Source organism: Tursiops truncatus, chromosome 15 (assembly GCF_011762595.2).
Source record: "Tursiops truncatus isolate mTurTru1 chromosome 15, mTurTru1.mat.Y, whole genome shotgun sequence".
Taxonomy (NCBI): Eukaryota; Metazoa; Chordata; class Mammalia; order Artiodactyla; family Delphinidae; genus Tursiops; species Tursiops truncatus.
The window spans coordinates 58,374,697-58,382,495 of record NC_047048.1 but is presented as its reverse complement, the minus strand read 5'-3'; positions in this window follow the sequence as shown (position 1 = coordinate 58,382,495).

The following is a 7,799-nucleotide window of genomic DNA, read 5'->3' as shown; positions in this document are numbered from 1 at the left end:
AACAAAAATATTGAAGAAGCGTAGAAAAGTGATCGAGAAGGTGGAGAAACTTCTCAGTCTGTGGATGCAGGATCAGCACCAGTGTCAAGTCCCACGCAGCTTAATGCTGATTCAAGAGAAAGCTAAAAGCCCTTATGAAGACTTGAAGAAGAAACACAGTGAAGAAATCAGAGGGTGCATCTTTTACTGTCAGCCATGGCTGGGTTCATCAGTTCAAGCCTAGAGCCAACCTTCAAAACATAAAACTAAGTGGCGAGGCAGAGAGCGCAGATACGGTAGCTGCCAGGGAATTTCCTGAAATGCTTTGAGAAATTATTGATGGAGGCGTGGTTTTACCTGAGTAGGTTTTTAATGTGCATGAGACAGGACTGTACGGGAAGAGGATGTCAGACTGAAGTTACATCAGTAAGGAGGAAAAGTTGATGCCAGGTTATAAAGCAGCAAAGGATAGGCTAACTCTGTTGTTTGGTGGCAATGCTTCTGGTGATATGAAGCTGAAGTCTCTCTTAGTTTATCATTCAGAGAACCCAAGAGCCCTTAAAGACATACCCAAGGGCTCTCTTCCTGTTGGGTGGAAGAGTAACTTCAATGCATGGGTTACACAGGCCATTTTCCAGGACTGGTTTTTCCACCACTTTATCCCAGAGGTAGAGAAATATTGCTTGGAGAAGGACGTCCCATTCAACATTCTTTTGCTGCTCGACAGTGCTCCAGGCCACCCCCCATTCATGGACGACTTTCATCCCAATGTCAAAGTCAAATACTATGTCGCTTATCCAACCTACGGACAAGGGAGTTATAGCGACTTTCAAGACATTATTTACATCACACTTTTCGTCAGGCTGTAAAGGCGAGTGACAATTCAGGAACAACATTTTGACAATTTTGGAAAGACTATAACATCTACAAGGCCATAAAAACATTGACTTCGCTTGGCATGTGTTTATGGCCATCACCATGAATGGGGTTTGGAAGAACCTTTGCCCACAGTTTGTTCATGATTTTTGTGGATTTGAGAAGGTGGATGAGGAGTCCAAAGAGGTCTTCATCCACTTAGTGACCCTCAGCGAGAAGCTGGAGCTAGATCTGCAGGAGGACGACTTCACTGAACTCCTTGCTGTGCAACACGAGGGGCTTACTAATGAAGACTTGACGGAATTGGAGGCCCAGAGAAAGGACCAAGAGAGACAAGAGGGAGAAGAAGTAACTGAAGAACCGAAGAGATTCATGAGGTGGGAAATGGCAAGGGGATTTTCTTTATCTGAGGAGACACTGTTAGTTTTTGAGGCATAGGACCCGAATGTAGAACGGTACACGAAGCGGTTCAGAATGCAATCCAGTGCTACCATGTCATCTATGATGAGAAAAAAAGAGCTAGTACCCAGACATCACTGGATCGTTTTTTTCAAGAGGTTAGATAGAATTGAATACAGCAAGGAACCAGAACCTGTGCCATCAGCGTCACGTGTGAGTGAAATTGCAGCTTGCCCTCCGTCTCTTATTGCTGACGATCCTTCAGCTCTACCATCTCCCACCTCCTCTCCCTCCTCCAGTCAGTGACTCTTCTTGCCTGTTCACTAGATGCCAGCCCCTGTAGGTATGCCAGCTGTTGTACTGTACTACTGTACTTTTAAGGTACCGTACTGTAAGATTAAAAATGTTCTCTTTATTTTTTGTGTTTGTTTTTATGTATTATTTGTGTGACAAGTATTATAAACCTATTAAAGTACTATACAGCCAATTGTGTTAGTTGGGTAACTAAGCTAACCTGTTGGACTTAACGAACAAAGTGGACTTACAAATGTGCTCTCGGAACAGAACTCGTTCATATGTAGGATGAGCTACTGTACTATTTGTTAGGTTTCTTCTGTGTGATGTGCACTGCACGCATTAATAAACTGTTTTTCTCTTGTTAATCTATCTATTTGTTAGAGTCCTAGCTAAAAACCTAAGACGGGTAGAGGTAAAGTTTTGCCTCCCCTACAGAAGCAAACTACACGTTCCAAGGGAGGGTGGGAAATGGTCCAGCAGACATTCTGGAATCAGGTCCTCATGTTCACATCCTGCCTCCTCCACCTACTGGCTGCATGACCTTGGGCAAGTAATCTACACTCCATGTTTCTCTTTCTTCTCTCCCTAATGGGGTTGGTGTGAAGATCATGGGTTAAAACTTGTGAAGTGCTGAGAACAGTGTCTGGAACACGGTAAGCCCTATTCTTAGAAATGACTTATAAGGTGTCTTGGAGAACATTCCTTTTCATGCACGAGCACTCTTTCTTTATAAATGGCTGCATTGTATTTACTGTGTGAATGCGCCATAATTTACTTAACCATCTGGTTAAATCCATTTAGAATCTTATATTACAAAGACTGATTCAAAGCTATTCATTCATTCATGTGTGCGTACCTCACTTGGCTCCCAGAATGCACTACACACTCTGGGGCTTCCTGGCCTTTGCACCTTCTGCTCCCTCCTCCTGAAACATTCTTCACCAGCTCTCTGATCACTTGGCTGAATCCTGCACCATGTCCAGCTGTCAGCACCAAAGTCCTCTCCTTGGGGAAGGCTCTCTGGCTCCCTGACAGGCCATGTCTACCTGTGACAAGCTCCCGGGGTCTGTCTTGCCCCTCACCTTCCTCAGTGTCCTTTAATGACTATCCCTCTCCCCTGCAGACTGTACATGGGGTGAAACCTTCAAGGAACCCCGGCGGTGCTTACCAACCCTTGTTGACTGATGGCTACTGTGGGCTATATTTCTCACTTGTTTTAATCTCCTAAATCTGCAAGAAACCTAGATTTCAGAAAATGTGTTTCCTTGGGCTCAAGATCTCAGCTGCGCTTAGCAAGCTGAGGTCTGAGGTCACGGCTTATCTGCTTTCTGCCCTGATGCAGGTAACAACTAACACTTAACGAGTGTGTGCCTATACACGTTATTTGATTTAATTCTCACAGTAACCCTCTGAGGCAGATATAATCATTATCTTCCTTTAGAAATGAGGACATTAAAGCTCTGATAGAGGATACGGCCAGTAAGGGGTGTGGCAAGATTCAGATCCAAGTCCAGCTCAGGGCACTGGGCACTTTATCTCTTGGTCACTTCTACCTGTGCCCTTGGGGCTTCAGGAATTTGGTTTAGATAATTGTCTGGCCTTTGCAATAACTCTCACCCCCCAACATTCCCCCCCTGCCCCTGCCAACTTTAGATCTCTGTCATCTGGCTGGTGAGCTGAGAGTGTTCAGATGGCCAAAGTCTCTCTTGAATTCTGGCCACAACTGGGGATTTGGGGACCTGTCTGGTCTGCCTGGAAGGAAAGCCATCCCATCTCCATGGGGTCACGTGGTCCCACCCGCTAAGAGCCTTTGGTGTCTCTGCTGATTGGGGCCTTGCCCTCCAAGTTCCTGTTTGAAAATCATCCAGAAAAGGACAAACCCCTGGGCCGGGGAGAGAGGTTGCAAGCTGAACTGCCATCTTATCAGTCTGAAATCTTTGGATACACCCCATCGCTTTCAGGGAGTTGAGGTGTCCCAAATCTGCCCTGGAGGCTGAGTGGTGTTGTCAAAACTAACAGTACTGGCTGATCCGGGGACACAGGCGCTCACAGGTTTGGGAAACAGTGTTACTAGCATACAGTAATTGTTACTAACAATACAATAATTCTGCTGAGAGCCCATTTTACAGATGGGAAAACTGCAGAGCAGAGAGAAGGAGTTGAGTTGAGGAGGAAGGGCTTGACCCCAGGGCTCTGGAGTCCATTCTTGGTTTCCTTAGTCTTCTCTCATCCCACAAGTCCAGAGGGGAACTTAGTGTTGTCCCTCAGTAGGGACAAGATGCGGCCCCTGGCACTGGCTCCAGGGACTTGTCCAACGTCATACCTGGTAAAAGATGGAACCTAAGTTCAGAGCCAGATCTGCCTGCCCCACGCCTTCACAAATCCTTTGGGTTTGTCTCTTGAGGAAGGAAAACTCTTTTCCTCCTTGTTAATGAACATCCTTCACAGCCCAGCTCAAGGGTGCCCTCCTCCCAGAAGTCCTCCTTGATTTCCTGCTGTCCTTCTCCCCACATGTCCCAGTCATTCCTCCTACCGCTGTCCTTGGGACTGTCTTTTTCACAGCCGTAGAACTTGGTGGTCAAGGGCTGTGGCTTTGGAGTCAGGCAGCTGGGGATTCAAAGTCTTGGTTCTGACTTTTACTTGGTGTGTGACTTCAGGCAAATCCCTTCACTGCACTAGGCCTCAGTATTTTCCTCCACAAAATGGGCTACCACGGTACCTTTGGGTGTTGTCAAACTACATGAAGTAAGGTATATACAAGGTCTGGCACAAAGTTAGTGCTCAAATTATGGTGGCTGCTATTATCATCAGTAGAAGCTAAAGAACTGGTCCCGGCATTGAGGATCTCAGGTGCTCACTGTGGAGGTAATTGGCCCTTAATAACCTTCCTAGTCCAGCCCAGGCAGGGTGGGGAAAGTGCTAGGGGGCATTCCCTTACACCCTGGGCCCCCTCCCCCCACACACACCTGTTTTTTGTTCTGCCTAAGTGTCTTTTCTGGAAGAACCTGAAGCTATAGCACCCTTTAGAATGATGCCCCCCTGTGGCTGAATGGGAACCTGCTTTGGGAGGAAGGGAGTAGATGGCGAGGTCTTATCTCCGTTTCACAGGTTCATCCAACAAGTTATTTGTTGAGGACCTACTATGTGTCAGGCACTGTGCCAGGTACTCAGGGTACATGGGTGAAGCATAAAAAAAACCCTGCTTGGGCTTCCCTGGTGGCGCAGTGGTTGAGAGTCCGCCTGCCGATGCAGAGGACATGGGTTCGTGCCCCGGTCCGGGAAGATCCCACATGCCGCGGAGCAGCTGGGCCCGTGAGCCATGGCCGCTGAGCCTGTGCGTCCGGAGCCTGTGCTCCCCAACGGGAGAGGCCACAACAGTGAGAGGCCCACGTAACGCAAAAAAAAAAACCCTGCTTCATGGAGCTTATAATCTAGTGGAGGGACAAAGGAATCAGAGTGTATAATGCATCAGCTGGAGATTAGGATAAGACAGAGAATAAAACAGGACAGAGGGATTAAGTGATGGGCAAGGGATAGGTCCTGCAGGGCTCTTCAGGCTTTAGAAGAAGTTTCTAGGGCTACTGAGGAGCTCCTGAGGGCTTTAAAAGGAAGAGAGTAATGATGTGGTGACTGTGTGTGAAAAGACTGTCAGGGGCAAGGGCAAGAGCAGGGGGACCAACAAGGAAGTCACTGCAGTTGTTGACGTGAGAGATGGACGATGGGCCAGGGAGATAGTAGGGAGGGATGATAAGTGTCTGGGTTTGGGATGCATTTGCAGCAGAACCTGGAGGACTTACTGAGGGACTGTACATGGGGTGAGGCATGAGACTACTGAGAGAGAGAGAGAGAGAGAGAGAGAGAGAGAGGGGGAGAGAGAGAGAGAGAGAGAGAGGGAGGGAGGGAGGGAGGGAGGGAGAGAGGGAGGGAGAGAGAGAGAGGGAGGGAAGGAGGGAGGGAGGGAGAGAAAGAGGGAGAGAGAGAGAGAGTGAGAGAGAGAGAGAGTGAGAGAGAGAGAGAGAGAGAGATGCAGGCGCATGGCACAGGAGCTTGCTCAGACCGGGAACCCAGCTGGACACTAGAAGTCAACAATGTTTGCTGCTCCACTTCCCTGGCCTGGCCTGAGAAGGCAGAGGATGTTGAAGGGGGGAGGGGAGGACACAGTCATAGCCCTTGACAAGGGAGCAAAACCCATTTTAACGAAGGAAGACCGCCTTACTTGGCCCTGGGAGGGAGAAGTCCTGACACCAGTTTCCCCCTAAAATGCAGTTTGGATAGAGGGAGCAGCAGGGAACCCACATTTCTGCACCAATTTATTCCCCCAATGAACTCAAAGTCAGCTTTAAGGAGTTCCTGGCAGGGATGGGCACACTTTATACTGTTGGTGGTCATGGGAAGGGGCCCTGTGGCTCGGGAGGGCACTTTCTCAATGCCATCCAAAGCAATCTCTTGAGGAAGCAACCAGACGTGTCCCAAACTGTACCTACAGGGTTTTGTTTAGCATGGTGTGGTTTACGAGACCAAACAGGAACACACATGTTGCACAGTAGAGACTAGTTTAAAATGTACTCATTAGGGCATCATCATGACAACTAACTTGCATTTTTCACTCAGTGACGAATTTTAGGTATCTTTCCATTAGGACATGTCCTAATGGACTTCCTTGTTGGTGCCCCTGCTCTTGCCCTTGACCCTGACAGTCTGTCCCTGTATGTTGCACTATATCCTTGGCCCAGCCTATTTAATGCCAGGAGGATCCCACTCACCAGCCAATTTTTGGGATGATCCAAAATGCCTCAACTGAGAACTGCCCTGAATTCAGAAACCCCAGAACCAGTGGCTGTTGAGTATCTCCCCCCGCTTTTTTTTAAACCTATGAAAGCCTATCTGGATGGCTGAACCTTTCCATCTGGACCACCAGCACAAAAAACTAGGGCTGAAAACACCCTTACTTAGCCTTGAACCAGACTAGTGTGGTCCCTGGTTCTGTGGCTGGCAGTCCTTCTGACCTAGGGCCAGTTACCTGGCTGGTCTGTACCATGGTGGCTGCAACGATTACATCAGCTGCCTCACTCACTTCCCAGGGCTGGGTGGGAAGCCAGAGGCCTTTGTAAATTCTACATGATGCAGGTTTTAAGCGTGTTTTTACGCTTTGTTCTGGTTCTAATAATAAACATAGCAGAAACCCTGAAGAGGGGTGGGGAGTGTCGAGTGTATTTATGTATACAGGGCTGGGGTTGGAGTGCACATCTATGTGGCATGATGGTTAAGAGCAGGAGCCTTGGGGGGCAGATAGGCCTTACCACTTACCAGCTGTGTGACCTGGGCTTCAGGGTTTGGCACTGTACAATGGAACCATTGTGAGGCACTGAAGTACTTACAATGGTTGCTGTCATTACACAACTTCTTCAAAGCAACCCATTAGAAAGTACAAAACGCCATTGTCCTCATTCTGGTTTTTAATGGTCAAGGTGACAATAATCTAGTTTCTCCAGACCAGCATTTAGTTTCATATTTACCTCCAACTGTGGCAGATGCTGCAGCCCCAGCAGCCCCCTGTCACTTTGGGATCAGAAGCACCAAGCAAGTCCCTTTCTCAGGTTGGATCCCCAAGGCCTCCCTGACTCTGGGTAGAAGTAGTGTTGGCTCTTGGCTCATTGCAGGGGGTAAAACAGAAAAGAGAAAGTGATTGGTGGTGACTGCTTGGAAAGAGTACTGAGGCACGTTATGATTCAAAGCCAGAAAATTCTGAGTCAGCGTTGATTCTAAGTCTGTGACTCACTTAATAGGGGGTGGAAAGGCTTCCATCCAAGACCCCAGTGATCCTCCTCTCTCAACCTTGCACACTTATAGGGGGAAGGTCTTGCCCTGGCTGGGACTACTGCCCACGTTGGTGCAAGTCAGAACTCAGCGGGCAGAGAAGAGCGGGGTGAAGCCTGCACACCAAAGCCATCTTTGTTACTCACCCTAACTTCAGTCAGCAGAAGCCTTCTGCAAATGCTACCACAGTACAAGGAGCTCGTAGCACAGGGAACCCACCCCTTCTTCAGTATGTGATTTGCCATGCGTCATCAGTGCTCAGTGGTATTATAATTGTTTCTCTTTCAGACCAAGATACCCTGACTCTGAATTCATCTGGGTTGGCACAAGCTGTTTCCCAGTAAAAAGATACCCTGTCTACCTCCTAGGTACAGATTTCTGCATGTGGAGTAAATAAAGCAATGACAGAGCAGCCTGGATGATGAGGGAGG